Source organism: Triturus cristatus, chromosome 11, assembly GCF_964204655.1.
Source record: "Triturus cristatus chromosome 11, aTriCri1.1, whole genome shotgun sequence".
NCBI classification, from domain to species: domain Eukaryota; kingdom Metazoa; phylum Chordata; class Amphibia; order Caudata; family Salamandridae; genus Triturus; species Triturus cristatus.
The window spans coordinates 113,185,828-113,205,854 of NC_140594.1; positions in this window are offsets into that span (position 1 = coordinate 113,185,828).

Genomic DNA, 20,027 nt, shown 5'->3' on the forward strand with positions numbered 1-20,027 from the left:
CTCAAAGTTCCCACCAGTATGGCAGCCACAACAAAAACTTGAGGGGGGAAGGTGGCCACGCCCAAAAACTTGTCTAATTCTACACTTGATTGCTTTCTGCTCCGGGTCGCTAAGGCCATTGACATGGAGAGACAAGTAGCGGAACAGTGGCTTTCTGTGGGGCGGGGGAGGGACGATCCATCTGCCGTGACCGGCGCGCAGGATACTTAAGAGGGTCACTCACCTATGTATGATAATTTGCCATCTTGTCCCGCTGTTAACGTTCACTCCATAAATATTACCAATTCAGTGCCACAAAAAGACACAGGGCCATTGAGCTCTAGGCACTGGGGCTCAGCACGCTCACCCCACTAGCAAGACCAGGCCCAACCCCCCCTACAATCACCAATGGGAAATGGGTAGGTTGCAAACAACAACAAATGACATCAAACCAGCCGCTCAATATTGAATTAGCCTATTGAGCCAACCGAGATGATACGGTGACCCTTCACCTCCCTCCCGAGTGCAGCCTTTATGTGGCAATACTAACCAATGTTCCCCCGCTGCAGGAAAAACAAAATGAATCCCAGACCCAGTTAAAAAATAAAGTATGTCATTGGCTGTCACAGAACACAAGTTTTACAAACAGATATTACCATGATATCTTGTTCCTGAGGCGGGTAAGCTGGGTGGGTCCTCTATGCAAATCCTATACTGGTGATTGCATCTCGATTAACTGTAGATCCCCATTCATAGCTAGTTGCTTGCTTGGTGGGGAGCCACCTTTAGTGAATCAGAGGACGGGCCAGGGGATTGTTCTTCTTCCGCTTTTTTTTTATAGGCATCTTGATAACAGAGGGGGGACCCCTCCGGCAAATGGGCTACTTCGCAGGCTACACTCTACGCAACTGGAGGTTACCCCTCTGGAAACCAGAAACAGATTTCAAATTTTAAGTGGTTTAGATTCCCAAGACTGACTACCAGTAGTTCTTCCCCCTCCAACAAGCGCAATAGAAGAACCACCCATCTCACAGCAAGATGAATCCCCTGTGACCCTCAACAGTAATCCTGCCATGTGTGACCAAGCAATCACGATAAGTCATTTCCATAATCAACTTGAGCCCAATGAAGTATCTGATAACACAGGACTCATTCAGGAACCGATAATTGAACCCCATGAATTTAAGCTCCTATCCTGGAATGTTGCAGGCATAAGGTCTAAGACAACTGACCCCGATTGGTGTAAGCCAGTGGACGATTTCCACGTATGCATATTCCAGGAAACATGGGCGGTTGAAAGTGTCTACAGGGTGGGCTTCACCCCATACAGTATTGAAGCAAAGCAGTCCAATGTTAATCGCCCAGCTGGTGGCCTTCTAATTTGAGTTAAAAACACCTTGGCCTGCAAATCAAAGGTTCTTAACCTTGGCTCTGAAGAAATACTCGGGCTAGAACTATCGTCTCCTAAAGGGAACATCCAAGTAAGGCTATTTAACATCTATAATCGATTTAAGACTCCACACAAGCCATCGGGCACAATAACAACACTAACCAACTTTCTTGAGACTGCTCAGGGGAATCACCGACTCATAGTTGCAGGCAATTTTAACACAACATTCGAACCTGTAGACTATGTACAAGAATTAATTCTTGATGGTGCTAAAGCTAAGGGTATCGCCAAGCTCCAGATACCTCCCATTAAGAAACACACTCTGGGAGGAGTATTTTGAGGAGCTTTATGCAGGACAAGGTGCCTCGTCTGACCCTGGCTCGTAATCGAGATGGTCAAACATTGTTTTAACTGAGGAGACAGTCATCACTGTAGAGGAAACCATTATAGCTATACATGCACTACAGAGTGAAAAAGCCCTGGGCCTGGATAAGCTGCCAGGAGACATGCACAAGGCTGAACCTTCAATCTGGGGTCACCTTACTGCAATCCGTTTTTAATGCCATCATCTCTGATGGCGAAATCCCTGTGACCTAGGGGGGAGCCGAAAACATTCCTATTTATAAAAAGGGATAAAAAGGGTTGCCCAGCAACTACAGACCGATCAGCCTTATAGATGTCTCCCAAAAAATCTTCTGCAAAATTATCTTAACTAGGATCCAAAACTGGATCGAGGATAATAACATCCTGTCAGACCTCCAGGTGGGATTCAGGGCCTCCACAAGTACCACTGACCAAGTTTTTAGATTCCTCCTATTAATCTGGAAGGAAGTGACCATCAGAGGTGGCAGACTGTACGTTGTATTTGTGGATTTAAAAATGGCCTTCGACTCGATAGAGTGAAACCAACTTTGGCTAGCCCTGAGCGAACTGGGTCTCCCAGCGTATATACTTAACATCTTGACCCGCTTACACCATGATACATATGCAAAGGTCAGGTGGGACACTGAAGGCAGTCTGACAAAAGATATATTAGTGCGGAAAGGTGTTCATCAAGGATGTGTCCTTGCCCCAACCCTATTCACCCTCTACATTAATAGACTAATAGAAGAACTGTACAATTGTGGTGGTGATCCCCCAAGATTAGCAGGCAGCTCAGTGCTGTGTCTGCTATTCGCCGAAGATACCTTGCTAATCTCTAGAACACCCAAAGGGATTTAGAATCTTCTAAATAAAGTATGTAGGAAGAAGGGGCTAGAAATAAACTGCTCCAAAACAAAATACATGACCTTTAATCCCTACAAATCGAACAAGGGTAAACTCAAGCTGGGTGAGCAAGTACTGGAGTAGGTCAGGCATTTTGACTATCTTGGCGTACGCATTAGTGATGGGTTGGTTTGGACATCTCAAATCGAGAAGAGCACTCTGACTCTCCAACACACTGATTGTGCTATAGTTCGGAGAGCCAGGGCGTCCCCATTCCGCCCAGTGTTGCCTATTTTGGAACTCCATAGGGCCAAAGGTCTAGGAGCAGCCCTCTATGGTGCTGAGCTACGGGGGCTGGAAAACGTAAAAGATTTATCCCTAGCTGAAAACAAATTCATCAGGGCAATCCTGAACTTACCTGCAAGCACCCCCTTACTGCCGCTAAGACTGGATTTTGGCCTAAAACCCATAGACCATTATGCTATTCTTAGGGCACTCCTATTTTGGATTAGAATCTGGACCAGCAACACACAGGTCCCGTTGAAGGAGGCTCTAGAAGAACTGATTGCCTTGCACAAACAAACAGGCCGCATGAAATGGTTCATTAAAATCAAGGCCTGGTTCCTGGAACTAGGGCTGGGGTGCGTCTGGGAAGACCCGGGGTCCATATCAAAACAGTTGGTTCCTCTCCTTAAAAAAAGGTTCTGGGAATTTATGGATCATCATAATGTAGAGGGTATTGCACTTGGCACTTTAACCACTAGTTTTTTAAATGTTAAAGGAGTGTTTGGCTTTGAAACATTTATGGATGACATCAAACCCCCAAAGGCCAAATCTCTGTACATACAATTTAGATTCGGGACCCTACCGCTAAACTCTAGAATTAGCACGTGGGAGAATCAAGCTGTAACACCATTGTGCCCCACGTGTCACACCCGATTAGAGACTCATGAACATTTTCTCTTTTGCTGTCCCACTTATGTCGACCATAGGAAAACCTGGATAATACCAGTCTGTCGCCTATTGTCGTTTAAATCTCCTAGTGAAGCATTACGCATTCTTAGATCTGATACCACGAGGTGGCTCGTTTTTGCAATATCGAGATTTCTGCTGTATGCTTGGAGGAGAAGGGCTAAACAGTATGTGTAATTATGGATGGTCAACATATATTAATATAGGTCCTGGGAATGGAATTATGCACCTTATATATTCTCTCTTGCTGCTGCTATAGTCCGTCTTTTATATGACTTTTATCAAATATTGTTTTTTAAATTTTCTTACTGTTTCATATTTTATGAACTATTTTTATCTCTGCAAATGATCATATTTCTGATCGAATAAAGATATATATATATATATATATTAACTTTATAAGATGGTTGAATAATAGACAGATTCTATAGATGCAAAGAATAACAATTGATCATTTGCATAAATAATCATTGTGCCAGATAGGCGTCCTTCTCATGCGAGGTTCAACCCCAAGCCTACCATTGGGATTGGAATTGGTAGTTTACACAACTTCTGACTTGTTGATTGGTAAATTATTTTGCTTGATGGTTGACTCATCATCAACTTTAGCCTTCCTGGGATCACTGCAAATTTTCTTTTCCCACAGTTCTCGCTCCAGATCATTACATAAAGTAACTCTGCGAACATTCCATTTCTTTCCATCAGACAACCACACATTATTGTAAACTACTTTAGTGATTCTTTTGGGTATAGACCATTTAGATGTTTTCTGAGTGCCCAGACTGTTAGTTCTGACCCAAACACCCACTCTGAAGGTTCTTTTATCTTTCCTTATTTTATCATTATGCCTGCTTTCATACTTAGTTTGATGTTCATGGACTCTTTCATGTAACTTAAATGCACCTTCTGGAGTGATAAAAGAGGTAAGATGCTTTGTGGAAGGATGTAAATGAATTTGATGGTAAGCACTGGATAAATCAATTAAGGAGAAAAATTTAGCATCAATCACTGAGGAAACCATTTCATTGATATGCGGAAGTGGAAAACGGTCAACTAAAATGTTTCGGTTAAGGTCTTTCAAGTCTATGCACATGTGCAAATTCCCGTCCGATTTGCACGTCAAAACAATGGGACTTAGCCATTCTGAAGATTCAATTGTTTCAATTACCTGTGCTTTACAAAGTCTTTGCAGCTCTTTTTTTAATTGTTCCTTAAGAGCAAAAGGTATGTTTCTAGCTTTATGTGCACACGGGACATAATTTTTCTTTAATACGATATGATGTTCGAATTTAGTCTAACAACCAAGCTCTTGTCTGAAAAGTTGAGGAAACTTGACACTCCACGTGACTTTTTAATCATTTTCAGTTACTAAAACCTGTTGAGGGTGGTTAGGGTCTAACACTATTCCCAACATTTTCTGCTCACACCAGCCCAGTAATGATCTGCCCTTTTCTACTAAATAGACCTTGCTTGTGACTTCTTTGGTCTTATGTGACAATTTACACATGAAATAACCTAACAGTGGTAACTTAACGCCACAATACCCAACAGGATGTACATCAGGGGTACTCAATTCAAATTTTCCAATCTTTCCCCAGATATCCTTGCTGATTATAGTATAGGGTGAGCACGAATCAGCCCAAACAGCTACCTTAGCACCATTTAATCCTAATGTACATTTAGGAGGATTATAACCTTCCTGAATCTCATTGATAGAGTCAACACCTATCACTAGAATTTCTACTTCATCAGATGAGCTTTCATCATAGTGTTCAGTTACAGCATGAACAGATGATTTCCAACTGTTGGAAGTACTGGCTGTACACATGCCTGCATAATGACCTATTCTCTTGCATTTTTGACATTTTTCCTTAAGCGCAAAACATTTGTCATAATCAGCAGAATGTCTGGTACTGCCACTTCTGAAACACATGCGACTATGTTTGGAATAGTTTTTCACACTTTTATCACTTTTTTTATCACTACTTTTCTCTACAGCACACACCTTGGTAGAATCATATTTACTACTCTTATCTGAATTCTGGTCTGATTTCAACTCTTTGACAAACCTAGACGTGTTTTCTATGCGTCTGGCAATTGCTATAGTTCTTTGTAAAGAAGGGTCCTTTAATTCTAATAATCTTTCTTGAATTTTCACATTATTAGTTCTGTTGATAAATTGGTCTCTAATTATTTCTTCGTGAAGATCCTTAAACCTACAAGTAGATGCAAGGCTCCTAAGTACAGAAATATATTGCTCAACAGATTCACTTGGTTGTTGAGCTCTGGAAAAAAAATTGTGTCTTTCGACAACTATGCTGACTTTTTTTCCAAAGTTCTCTTCTAACGCCTTAATAATTACTAAGTGTTCATCTACATTGACTACACGAGTGTCATCAACAGCATCTCCTTCTCCACTTTTACTGTTGGTGGAAATGATAGACGGTATAGGTAAGGTTTTAAGTACTTTCCTACCTTCAATCCCTAAATTATGCTTTAATAAAGCGACCTTGCGAGAAGCTACAAAATCTTCTCCACCTATTGCCTCAAGGTAAGTTTCAAAGGACTCCAGCCAATCTTCCCAAGGTAATGTAGGTTCCCCAGGATTTTGCAAGATCTTAGGTGGAGCTAAGATGGTTGACATATCCATGTTATGGTATCACTAGTGATATACCAAGACCAGTTAACCCATACAGAATAGAAATGCAATAAATAATACGGAACAGATCACACAACAGTAGGTTAAAAATAGATGAAGTACACTAAAATAATAAAATAAATGAAGTAGTCACCGTTGATACTTGCGGATAAAGGTGATACTTCCTTGCAGTAGTAAGTCCTGTTAATGCTTGTGGCATGAACAGCTGTAACAAGTTCTGTTATTGCTTGTGATACCCACTTTACATCAGTGCTTGTGGAATTAAACTCAACCACGTCCTTCAATTTCTGTCCTTGTCTAAATCATAAAATGAACGATGCGATGCATGCATGAAGAACTTTGGCTCTCAATCCCTCCGGAACAAATGCCAGAGCGTTTCCTGTCGCTAGGAAACCGGAGCTTAATGACGCTGCGCGTGATACGTCACCACGCGGCAATGCTGAAATTGACGTCGTGGAATTGACGTCGTCGTAAACACACATCCAAGGACAAGAATCAATGGTGAGGAACGCCCGACTGCTGCGCGTTGCAGAATCCCTCAACACTCTGTTTCCAAGGACTCCAGAAACAATGAGGCGCGCACAGCTGCAGTGCCATTGCACTTCTTGGTAAGAATGGTGAGTCAAAGAAAAACACTGGCGTTGCTTAACCTCTTCAGCGCTGCGCGGATTCCCGCGCGGTGCTGAAAGATCTCAGCGCGGGCGGGGCCATGACGGAACGGTTCCGTCATAAGCACAGCCCAACCGACGTGCATGACCGAACCGTTCCGTCATCGGCGTGGAAGAGGTTAACACTGTAGTTGTGTTGTAAACAATTTTCAACGTTGCAGATTAATGTTACTCTATGTCGTTGCCCTTCACTGCTGAGCACATTAATTCAAACACTGCCGCGTACATTCACTTTAATTCAAAGGCTGCTGGGTACATCCACGCCGGTGCCATTCACTGCTGAGCACTTAATTCAAACGCAGCCCAACACAGCTGAGTGCAACAATTCAAACACAACACAGCCCCAAACTGCTGCTAACGTCTCCTGGACACTAAACGTTGTTTAACGCAGGGCGCTTCAATAAGTCAGAATGCTAGCCAAAACAGTCAATGCACATCCAATCAAACCAATTTGTGGCATCAAGTCAAAATACACAGTACCTTAATGTTTCTTTGTCACAGAAACAGCCAGGCCAACAGGTACAGCAAGTAAACAGGCAGCACTGCGAGGTAGACCAGTCCAACGCAGGCGATTTGAGCCCGGGGGGTTGACTTGGAGTAGGGAAAAAAAAACGGTTCCAGTAGATTTCTTCTTCCCAGGATTCTTCTTTACTCCTCTCCTTCTTCACAGGGTTCCCATCCCATCCTCATTGCCATTTTTAAGTAGAGGTACACGCAAGATTTAAATTGAAGAAGGTTTATTAAGTAAAGGAGAACAACCCCTGAAGACTCCTCTTCAGGCAACAGCAGTTCCAGTTATGCTTACTTTCCAATAGCATTGGAATGTTCAGCATCACTAGGATACAATGCACATGTTGCTAGGATACAACAGTAATGACATGAGATGTTGCAGGGAAGCAGTGCTGGCCTGTTTTGACCCATCCAACACCATGTTCAACTGTGCTCTGGTCAAATCTTTTCATCACTTCTCAAGAAAGATAGAGGCCCAGGACCATCTAGGCGAAGGGCCGAGAAGCGAATAGGTCACTACTAGGCCTCGTAATTCCCTGCTTCTGATTGCCCCTGCCTGACGGCACCCACCCCCCTTCTTTGCTGGGATTATTAAACATGACCAAGTTGATACCACTTGGTCAGGAAGCGCTGGTCTCTAGTTAAGTGTACAAACTTCTTTAACCACATTTTTCTCACTTCTTTATTGCAACGGTGCTAACTCCCCGGCTTCTCCTATTTTACTTAACCATGCGCTTTACAAAGTAGCACCTTTGCTTGTTGTATGTAAATTTAGCCACTTTTCTATGTCCCAATGACTTTTCATTCTTATCTGTTTTAAGTATGTATTTTACATAGACGCATCTTTTTATAGAACATGTAAATTCGGCCTTCATGCCATTTTACAAATGTTGCAACGTTTTTAACTAATCATGCTATAAATTCTCTTTATCTTTAGTCACTCTTGCAGGTTCCTGCTTTCAACCTTTGTGATGGTTTTTCCGACTTTCTGATCCTCCTTCTTTCTCGTTTGTGTGTTTTTCTCTCTCTTGCTCTCAGTGAATGCCTGATGAGACAAAATAAGGGCCAACCCCTAAAGTTGAGTGCAGGTGGGGTCCACCTTCAACCACCATAAGCACTGCCTGTGCCTCTCTGCTCTCCTTACTAGTCTCTCCTCTGTCTTTCTATTCTATTGTTTCTCTGCATTCTTACATCTGCCTCTTACTGCAAATGTCTCCACTCCACTGCCGCTTTCTCTCCCCTGTACTTTTCCGTTTTCCCTTTTATCTCTCCACCTTATCTTTTCCTTACTCTATACATCGCCATCCTTCCATTTGCTTCTCTCTGTATCTCTCGATTCTCCCCTTTGTCTATGCTCTACTGTATCACTTTCTCTCCTGCATTCCTCTACCCTTTGATTCTCTCACCACTCTCCAATGCAACTCTGCATTATGCTCTGTATCCCTCTCTTGTGTTTCGTTATGTTTTCCCCAACCTCTCTCGTATCTCTCCACCCTCCTCTTTCCCTTATACACTGAATCTTGCTACACCTCCATTACCTTTCCACTGCCCAGTCTCTCTCCATTTACCCCATTCTAAAAAAAAAGGCCGAGGGCAGAGAGAGAGAGAACAGAGGCACATCAACAGAGACAGGTATCGCTATATAGGTATGTATAGAAAAATAGGTACATATAGATATGTATAGATGCATATTTACACAAATATATATATGTAATATTGCTAGGATTTGACAGATAGATGTATCTAGAAAGGTATAGTGTGGGTAGATATGTATAGCGAGAGAGAGAGATAGGTGTAGACAGATAGGTTTAGTCTAGATAGATAGGCAGGAGCAGAGAGATTGAGATAAATTGAAAGGTAGAAAGTTTACATGTGAACTGAAAAGCTTCCCTGCCTCCCTGTGCCTTCATACCTGTCATACTGCCTTGCTCAAGGTGACTGTGAGAAGGTGGCCTGATATATGCTGTCCACTAGTTCTAGTGGGCACCTTGTATCAGTCCAAACAACCCCTTATGGTGAATTGGTTAAAGACAACCTTTATTGAACGCTATCCTAGTGGTAGCAATGGAGAGCAGCCTTCAGGCTGTCTTGAAGGAATGTAAAGCAGCTTGTTTTACCAGTCTATAATTTCTTGAATGATCAAATGAAAGGACAACCACACCAGGTATATATTCAAAATATATGTATTTAGGTTAAAACACACCCCTCTAGTCTCTTTATGAGACTGGAGTTCAAAGTACTTAATTTACAAGTTAGCAATCAACAGTAATAGCACAAATACACGTTTGGGCCCTAGGGGCGTGCCAAACCATATATTAAAAAAATGGTATAAGAACCATGACTGGGATAGACACAAGGCCTAGAGCCTGTAGAATCGCTGGGACCCCAAGGAACCACCCAAGGTAGTGACACAGGGGACCCACGGGGACTGTATGCAGAGTGAGAACACATTCGTGGGTTCCCGTTAGCTTCTATGGGCAATGTTGCAGTTGGAATTTTAAAGATTAGGACCACTTAGAATCGAGTCAGGACCAAACCCTTTTGGACTTAAGAAGTTCTAGGGCTAGCACCCACGGGAGCACCGGAGTACTCGAGTTACCTCACCCAGGAAAGCCGGGTGCATAGATGTCTTTTGGTGTCGGGTCGCGTCGTCAATTGCAATTGAAGCCTGCAAAGAACTGCTGATGCTGTGAAGAGGAGAAGTGTCCGAAGAGATCCAAGCCTGGATCTAGGATGGAAGGAACCTGAAAGCAGAGGGGACAGAGTCTGGGTCACTAGCCAGTGACCAAGGGCAGGATGGACCAATGCCCACAATTGTCGGGTGCTTTAGGTGAGTGGATGGGTGTCTTGACTCTTCAGCCACGAGGTCCAGGAGGCGTCGACGATGTCCACGAGCCGGGTTGTAGCTTTCCCACGAAGTCTGTCGAGTGCTGCAGTGTCGGCGACCAGAATGGACCCAACAAGCCTTGGCAACGGCAAGTCACTGGAATTCAGAGAAAGGACTGCGGTGCAGACCAGCAAGGTCTGAGGGACTCCCCCAGCAAGGGTAAGTCAGGGCACGTTTGGAGCAACCCGGAAAGCTCAATTAGAAAAGGAGTTGCCTTTGTGGGGACCTGCTAGCCAACGGGCTAGTGATCGTGAAGGAGCCTCAAACGGTCGCACTTGAAACTGGCCCACGGGTCACTCGTGGAGTGGAGGCCAACAATCTTCGGTGCAGGAAGTGCTCAAGGCTGGGGCTACTCGGAGCCCAAAGCACAACTTCGAGGAGGACCAGGAAGATAGTGTTGCTGCAAAAGTTCACGGTATCCAGGGGTCATGGTTCCACGTCACCCACAATAGCCACGGGCCTCAGCTTTGCTGTGGACTCAGGGTAGCCTCAGGGAAGTCAGGAAATCCACCTCTAGTGATGCAAAAACTTCGGCGTCTGGTGGGAGTTTCAGTGATGCAGACCGGTCAGTTGCTCCTTTGGTGCGTGCCAAGCAGGGGAGTCACTCCTTGACCCCAAGGGAGATTTCTTCCATCTTCTAGTTGTGATAGAAAGTTGGAGGTCCAGGATATATGATACAGAGTTTCGTCCAGGGTAATGTAAAGTCGCAAGGACTGGGGGTTGGACATACTCTAGGGACCCACCTATGGGAGGGTTTGGGAAGAGGGGTGGTTACACCCATTTCCTTTGTCCACTTTCATGCCAGAGCAGGGGCCGGTAGCCCCTGCAACCGGTTTGAACTGAACTATGAATAGGGACACCAAGTGTGCCCCCAGTGCAGGACTTCAAAGCACCAGAGAGTGCCCCCGCCCAGCCCCAATACACATCTGCCTGTCTGGGGAGGTGGTTACACCTCCCTTCGACAGGAAACCTATTGTCCAGGCCTCCCCTGCCGGAGTTTCGGTCAGCAGCAGGAGGCCAGACCCGTGTCTGTGGCAGAGGCATCCATTTTGTGATGCCAGGGCTCAGGACAGTCCTACCGGGTTAGACCAGTGTGAACATGTCTCTCCCTCTAGAAGGGTGGAATGCTACCCCCGCCGCCAGAACTGGCGGAGGTGGGGTAGTATTTCAAAGCGTTTGACACCAACCACGACATGTTTTGATGCAGCAATTCCAAAGTTAGCATTTACCGCGAGGTTATAATGCACTTAAGAGTTTATGGTATGGCTGTATCGCAGAACAGCCATAAGGAAGTATTTCCAAAAGCTGCAGAGGGGCCCACCTCATGCTTGGGCACCCTCTCACACAAAACCAAGCACTCTCCCTTCAGGATTGTCAAGGCCTGCCATAGGAGTGACTTATAGGTTTATATGTGTCTGTATATATAGGTGGATGGATATAGGTAGCCTATACCGCTGTAAGGGGTGCAAGCACACCCTTAACCAAGCTGCAGTAGCAGACCTATGGTGCCATTTTGGAGTGCTTCCCAGGGGTGGCATAATACATGCTTCAGCCCCTGGTAGGCCTCTGAGGTACCTATGCCCTAGGTACATAGTATACCATATGCTAGGGGCTTATAAGGCACTCCAGAATCCAATTAGATATGTACCTACTGTACATGCAAACCATTTTAGAGAGGAAGCAGCTAGGCTGTGGTCCTGATTAGCATGGCCACAGCCAGACTAAGGTCGAAAAACAGTGAAACACCAGCAGAAAGTGGGGGTACCCATGTGAAGCAGATCCTACTCTCCTACAGTGACCGTGGCAATCAGCCCTCTAACTCCCACGCTTCCCTCTGCCCCACCAAGAAAAAACAGTGATCCTCCAGTCCCCAGGCAAGCACTTGCAAAAACAAAACAAATCAGTGCAGATGGCCTGAGAAGTAACATGCAACCACTGCCGGGCAGGCCAGGCCCCCTACCCCTCTGAGCCCTGGTGCCACTGCCCTGGTTGCACTACTGGTTACTACTCCTCTGTGCCAGGCATGCATGGCATCTGTGCTGTAGGTGCTGTTGACTCTAAGCTCCCATGTTTCCACAATTCCCTGCTGGTGTCAGATGTCAGGGACAAACCCGCTAGCCCAGAGCCTGTCCCCAGCGAGGACTCAGAAGCTGAGTGCCTGGCTCTGAGCAGTGTCCCTCCATTCACCCAGTGGCAGCATCTGCAGATGGCTGCCTGTGGCTCTGTCGGGATGGTCAACCTCAGAAGCCAGAAAGACACAGGCCTCAGACTCTATAGGAGGGGTGCTGAATTTCACCAGCAGCACTTGGGATGGGCAGAGTGTATTTGTTACAAAGAGTGATATTCCTGGCACGAATCTACCCGACCAGGCCACACATAGACCTGCCCCGATAGAGTGACTCCGTGCACGCGTCACACACTCTCACAATCACTTATAGACATTAGACTCGTTGTCTTCCAACTGCGAATTGACACTCTGGAGTGACCACGTTTCGGTCACCAACCACCACGGCAACACGCAGAGGTACAATAAACAACGAATATATGTTGTTACTACGCATTCCGTTGCAACGCATGCCTTTACCACGCATGCGTTACAACGGAATGTTTTTTCTTCGCATTGCCCTTACCTCGATCTTGCCTTTACCCCGCTTTTTCGTTTTTGGGGGGGAGATCCCCCCCCCCCCCCCAAGCCCCCTTTCTTCTTTTTTTTTTCCTTTTTCTTAGGTCTTCGCCGACACTAACGAAGGACTGACGCTTTTTTTTCCGACCAGGAAGACGTTTTTCCGTGATGACGTTGCTTGCGTGCTAAAGACGTCGTTGAAGCAATACGCGTTGTGAAGACGTTTACGAGGTAAGTGTACCGTTGTAAACGTAACGCGTAGAAAATGCTTCGTGGTAAAGGCTGTTTCCCTAAACAACATGCATAGGTGCAGACACTAACAGTCGCGGGACGCTACACCAGCTCTTTTTCCAAGTTTTGTAACCCGTTCCCCCATGTATTATTCTCCCCCCTCCTTTATTGAACGCACAATATGTTAGACATACCTTCCTTGAGCAGGGAATGGCGTAGTGCTTACTGTGTAACATGTATTAACAGCGAATACTGTAATGTGATATATGCGATGTAGCCAGATAACTGCAAGCTGACACACTATCCTAGCTACTGCGGAACCTTTATTCATGGTGCAACATATATGTAAGAAACGACGAAAAGAGATGAGGACTGTTGCTACGTGTTGTAGCAGTATATGTCACTTTCAGAAAGTCCATTGGTAAAACCTTCAAAATCATTAAAAATATCTTTTTTAAAGAGGCGTGATATTCCTGGCAATGGACCTGCTGATGAACTTGACCAACATGTGATATTGTTGACACAGAATAGGGCAGCCCTGAAATGAATGACTTTTTTAACCAAGCCAGCTCTATTGTCCATATAAATGAGTGACAGGAGTGGGAATTCATAACTGATGCCCATATTTGTAGTTGATACAACAAACAATTGATGGACGGAATGCTGACAATGCAGACATTCTCCCCCAGTCAAGAGATCTGGGTTAAATCCATCGTTCTTTTGCCCACTCTGCCACCCCAGTTTAGACATGGCCATATGCAAATCAGTCTTGACCCTGTGCCTCATGGGAACAGTCCAGCCCGAACTGCCAAGCCATGTCTTCCCTGGACCGGAATCAAGCATCCTAGGACCGGTTTCTGGCTATCAGCCGTCATCAGCCAGGATAGCTTGACTCCAGTGGCGTAGTGAGCACGGGTCCCACGTCTGGGAATACCCATCCCACTTAGGGCGAAAAGCGTTACAACAAACAATTGATGGACGGAATGCTGACCATGCAGACATTCTCCCCCAGTCAAGAGATCTGGGTTAAATCCATCGTTCTTTTGAGTTGAGTTTTAAAATACTTGTAAAGCGCTCGTACACCTGCGGTTTCTTGGCGCTACTGCTAACCAGATCCAGGGCTAAAAAACGGGGGAGACTGCTGGGGATTTAATCAAAGGATTTTGTGAACAAATGGGCTTTGAGAAGTTTGCGAAATAGCGGGTACAGGGTGATGGATCGCAGATCCAGGGGAAGGGAGTTCCAGAGGATCGGGGCAAGGGTAGCAAATTTCGAACCTCCCCACTTCTTTGTCCGGTAGCGTGGGATAGTGAGGAGGGACTGGGAGGACGAGCGGAGTTCCCTAGTGGGTACATAGGGGGTGATCTCTGAGGAGATAAATGCTGGAGCCAGGTCCAGTCGGGCCAAGAAGGTGATGGAGGCGAGCTTGAATTGGATTCGGGCTCGCACAGGGAGCCAGTGCAGGTATTTCAAGAGGGGGGAGGAACAGTGAAATTTGGGAAGATTGAAGACCAGGCGGGCCGCCTGGTTTTGTATCTGCTGCAAACGCCGTAAACTATATGCAGGGATACCTGCATATAGGGCGTTGCCGTAGTCCAGGCGGGACACCACCATGGCTAAGGTGATGAGTTTGAGAGCTGAGAAGGTGAAGAAACGGGACACCCTGCGTATAGTGCGCAGTGAAAGGAAAGAGGAAGATACCACAGAGCTAACCTGGGAGTGAAGGGTGAGTTGAGAGTTGAGTTTTATGCCGAGGGTTTTAACAGAGGTAGAGGGTTCCGGAGAGGGGCCAAGAGAAGGGGGCCAGAAGAGAGGGGACCAGGGGCTGGATGAACCACCCGTCAACACCAGCTCGGTCTTGTCGGGGTTGAGTTTAAGGTGATTGTGGTTCATCCAGTCCCGGATGTGGAGCATGACAGATTGAAAATTAAGGACAGAAGAGGGGGAAGAGGAGAGGTTAAAGACCAGCTGGAGGTCATCCGCATAATTAAATACGGCGACCTCCATTTGTTGAAGAGAAAAGATAAGAGGGGCAATATAGAGATTGAACAAGAGGGGGGAAAGGGAGGAGCCTTGGGGAACCCCGCACTGGACTTTTCGGACGTCCGCTGTAAAATCACCCAGGCGAACGGCCTGGGTGCGGTCGCTCAGGAAGGATGATAGCCAGACCAAGGCGGTCCCTCCGATCCCGGCCGCCCTGACACGGGAAAGCAGGATGGTATGATCCACAGTGTCAAAGGCGGCTGAGAGATCGAGGAGCACAAGGGCCTGGCGCCGGTTAGTATCCATACCCTCCCTGAGGTTGTCCAAGACCGAAATAACAACGGACTCCGTGGAGTGTGCGGGGCGGAAGCCGGCCTGGCGGGGAGCGAGAGCTCCATGAGTCTCTACAAAGGAGCTCAAAGCGCCGGTGACATGGCGCTCGAGCACCTTTGCCAGAAAAGGTAAGAGGGAGATGGGGCGGAAATTGGCAGGGACAGAGGGGTCTGCCCCAGGTTTTTTTAGAATCGGCACAATAACCGCAGACTTCAAGGGGGAAGGAACCACACCTTTAGCCAGAGAACTGTTGAGGAGGTGAAGGGGAGGATCCGGGCAGGAAACAAAGATGTGACGGAGAATGTGAGCAGGACAGGGGTCGAGTGAAGAGCCAGATTTAACCAAAGGTACCAAGGAAGACAGGGCTTCCTTAGATATGGGGGGGAGGGCAGTGAGTTGTCCCTTGGGAGGGGGGCATTGGGGGTCAACAAAAGAGGGAGAAGGGGGCGGGATGTTAGCTTTAATAGTAGAAATTTTATGGATGAAGTAGTTGTTGAGGGAGTGGCAGAGTTCCTCGGAGGGGGCGGGCTTCAAAGTTGTTCTGTCAGAGAACGCCAGGTTATGGACAATCGTGAAAATCTCCTTAGGCTGGTTTTCTGCAGCAAGGATTTTGGAGGAGAAGTAGGCGGTTTTGGCCACCAAGATGTCTTTTTTGTACTGGGTAAGGATGTTGGTATACTCCAGTCTTAAAGTGGGGCAATAACTTCTCCTCCAAGCCCGCTCCGCGCGGCGTACAGTAAGTTTGGTGGCCTTAAGCTATGCGTTGAACCACCGGTTGGCATCCTTGTCACGCTTGGAAGTAATACGTTTGAGCGGGGCAACAGAGTCACTGCCAGCGGAGAGCCACTGATCTATGGCCTCAACCTGGGAGAGGGTAGAGAGGCCCTGCAGGGAACGGAGGGAAGTGATAAGAAGGGAGGAGAGGTCTTCCGGGTTGACACAGCCCCATGCTCGAACCCAGATGTTTTTGGGGCGAGGGGGTTTGGCTGGGGGGTGAATGGGTAGGGAAAAAGAGATAAGGTGGTGGTCGGACCAAGTGCAAGGCGAAATAGAGAGGGATTCCACGGGACAGTTTAGGGACCAGATCTGGTCAAGCGTGTGACCCTTGATGTGGGTGGGGGAGTGGACATGGGGGGTGAAGTTGAGGGATTGGAGGGTTTCAGAGAATTCCTTAGAGGACGAACATTCAGCTGGGTCGGAAGGCCAGAAGTTGAAGTCGCCTAGGAGTAGGATAGAAGAGTTATTAACTGTAATGGTAGCCAGGACTTCCAAGAAGTCAGAAAGGAACTGTAAAGGGGATTGAGGAGGACGGTAGGTGAGAAAACAGGTCAGAGGGGGAGTAATGGAGGTAGTGCGAATAACCAAGTATTCGGTGGTCGCGATATCAGGCAGGGACAGAATTTGAAAGGGGAGATCGGTGCGTGCGATGACCGCCACGCTGCCTCCAGCTCTGCCGGGAGGGCGATCAGCCCGAAGGGCGTAGTAGGAGGCCAGTAAGGTGGCTAATAGGGCGGGGAGGGAGTCGTCGCTGAACCAGGTCTCCGTTAGGAAAAGAAGATCAGGGGCTTGAAGATCCAGCAGGACTGAGAGTTCGTGTGCATGGGCGACTGCTGACCGAGTGTTGAGATAGAACACCGTGAGGGATTTAGTGGGAGGGCCCACTACACCACCCCAGTTTAGACATGGCCATATGCAAATCAGTCTTGACCCTGTGCCTCATGGGAACAGTCCAGCCCGAACTGCCAAGCCATGTCTTCCCTGGACCGGAATCAAGCATCCTAGGACCGGTTTCTGGCTATCAGCCGTCATCAGCCAGGATAGCTTGACTCCAGTGGCGTAGTGAGCACAGGTCCCACGTCTGGGAATACCCATCCCACTTAGGGCGAAAAGCGTTACAACAAACAATTGATGGACGGAATGCTGACAATGCAGACATTCTCCCCCAGTCAAGAGATCTGGGTTAAATCCATCGTTCTTTTGCCCACTACACCACCCCAGTTTAGACATGGCCATATGCAAATCAGTCTTGACCCTGTGCCTCATGGGAACAGTCCAGCCCGAACTGCCAAGCCATGTCTTCCCTGGACCGGAATCAAGCATCCTAGGACCGGTTTCTGGCTATCAGCCGTCATCAGCCAGGATAGCTTGACTCCAGTGGCGTAGTGAGCACGGGTCCCACATCTGGGAATACCCATCCCACTTAGGGCGAAAAGCGTTACAACAAACAATTGATGGACGGAATGCTGACAATGCAGACATTCTCCCCCAGTCAAGAGATCTGGGTTAAATCCATCGTTCTTTTGCCCACTACACCACCCCAGTTTAGACATGGCCATATGCAAATCAGTCTTGACCCTGTGCCTCATGGGAACAGTCCAGCCCGAACTGCCAAGCCATGTCTTCCCTGGACCGGAATCAAGCATCCTAGGACCGGTTTCTGGCTATCAGCCGTCATCAGCCAGGATAGCTTGACTCCAGTGGCGTAGTGAGCACGGGTCCCACGTCTGGGAATACCCATCCCACTTAGGGCGAAAAGCGTTACAACAAACAATTGATGGACGGAATGCTGACAATGCAGACATTCTCCCCCAGTCAAGAGATCTGGGTTAAATCCATCGTTCTTTTGCCCACTACACCACCCCAGTTTAGACATGGCCATATGCAAATCAGTCTTGACCCTGTGCCTCATGGGAACAGTCCAGCCCGAACTGCCAAGCCATGTCTTCCCTGGACCGGAATCAAGCATCCTAGGACCGGTTTCTGGCTATCAGCCGTCATCAGCCAGGATAGCTTGACTCCAGTGGCGTAGTGAGCACGGGTCCCACGTCTGGGAATACCCATCCCACTTAGGGCGAAAAGCGTTACAACAAACAATTGATGGACGGAATGCTGACAATGCAGACATTCTCCCCCAGTCAAGAGATCTGGGTTAAATCCATCGTTCTTTGCCCACTGTCGGGATGGTCAACCTCAGAAGCCAGAAAGACACAGGCCTCAGACTCTATAGGAGGGGTGCTGAATTTCACCAGCAGCACTTGGGATGGGCAGAGTGTATTTGTTACAAAGAGTGATATTCCTGGCCCCAATCTACCCGACCAGGCCACACATAGACCTGCCCCGATAGAGTGACTCTGTGCACGCGTCACACACTCTCTCAATCACTTATAGACATTAGACTCGTTGTCTTCCAACTGCGAATTGACACTCTGGAGTGACCACGTTTCGGTCACCAACCACCACGGCAACACGCAGAGGTACAATAAACAACGAATATATGTCGTTACTACGCATTCCGTTGCAACGCATGCCTTTAACACGCATGCGTTACAACGGAATGTTTTTTCTATGCATTGCCCTTACCTCGATCTTGCCTTTACCCCGCTTTTTCGTTTTTGGGGGGGAGACCCCCCCCCAAGCCCCCTTTCTTCTTTTTTTTTCCTTTTTCTTAGGTCTTCGCCGACACTAACGAAGGACTGACGCTTTTTTTTCCGACCAGGAAGACGGTTTTCCGTGATGACATTGCTTGCGTGCTAAAGACGTCGTTGAAGCAATACGCGTTGTGAAGACGTTTACGAGGTAAGTGTACCGTTGTAAACGTAACGCGTAGAAAATGCTTCGTGGTAAAGGCTGTTTCCCTAAACAACATGCATAGGTGCAGACACTAACAGTCGCGGGACGCTACACCAGCTCTTTTTCCAAGTTTTGTAACCCGTTCCCCCATGTATTATTCTCCCCCCTCCTTTATTGAACGCACAATATGTTAGACATACCTTCCTTGAGCAGGGAATGGCGTAGTGCTTACTGTGTAACATGTATTAACAGCGAATACTGTAATGTGATATATGCGATGTAGCCAGATAACTGCAAGCTGACACACTATCCTAGCTACTGCGGAACCTTTATTCATGGTGCAACATATATGTAAGAAACGACGAAAAGAGATGAGGACTGTTGCTACGTGTTGTAGCAGTATATGTCACTTTCAGAAAGTCCATTGGTAAAACCTTCAAAATCATTAAAAATATCTTTTTTTTAAGAGGCGTGATATTCCTGGCAATGGACCTGCTGATGAACTTGACCAACATGTGATATTGTTGACACAGAATAGGGCAGCCCTGAAATGAATGACTTTTTTAACCAAGCCAGCTCTATTGTCCATATAAATGAGTGACAGGAGTGGGAATTCATAACTGATGCCCATATTTGTAGTTGAGGCAAAGACAAATGGAAGAGGGTTGAAAGGGGAACAGAGCAAGACAAAGGGAGGAAGTAAGGATGTGAGAGGTGATAGGCAAAGGAGAAAGGTGAGTATGGAGAAGAGAGCATGAGACAAAAGCACCGCTCACAGATCACCGTTTTCGCTGTAAAAATAAGGAAGAACGGACAAGAGAAAGGAGCGACAGGAAACCAGAAAAAAATGTGTCCCCTGATGAAGGGCCAAGCGCCCGAAATGCATTGGGAAGCATAAAACTGAGGAGGATCACCATGAATTAAAAATGCATTATGGATGATTAATTGTCAACTTAAAATCATGGATTGAAATTCAATATTCATATAATTTTGGAAGAAAAAATACATGAAACATT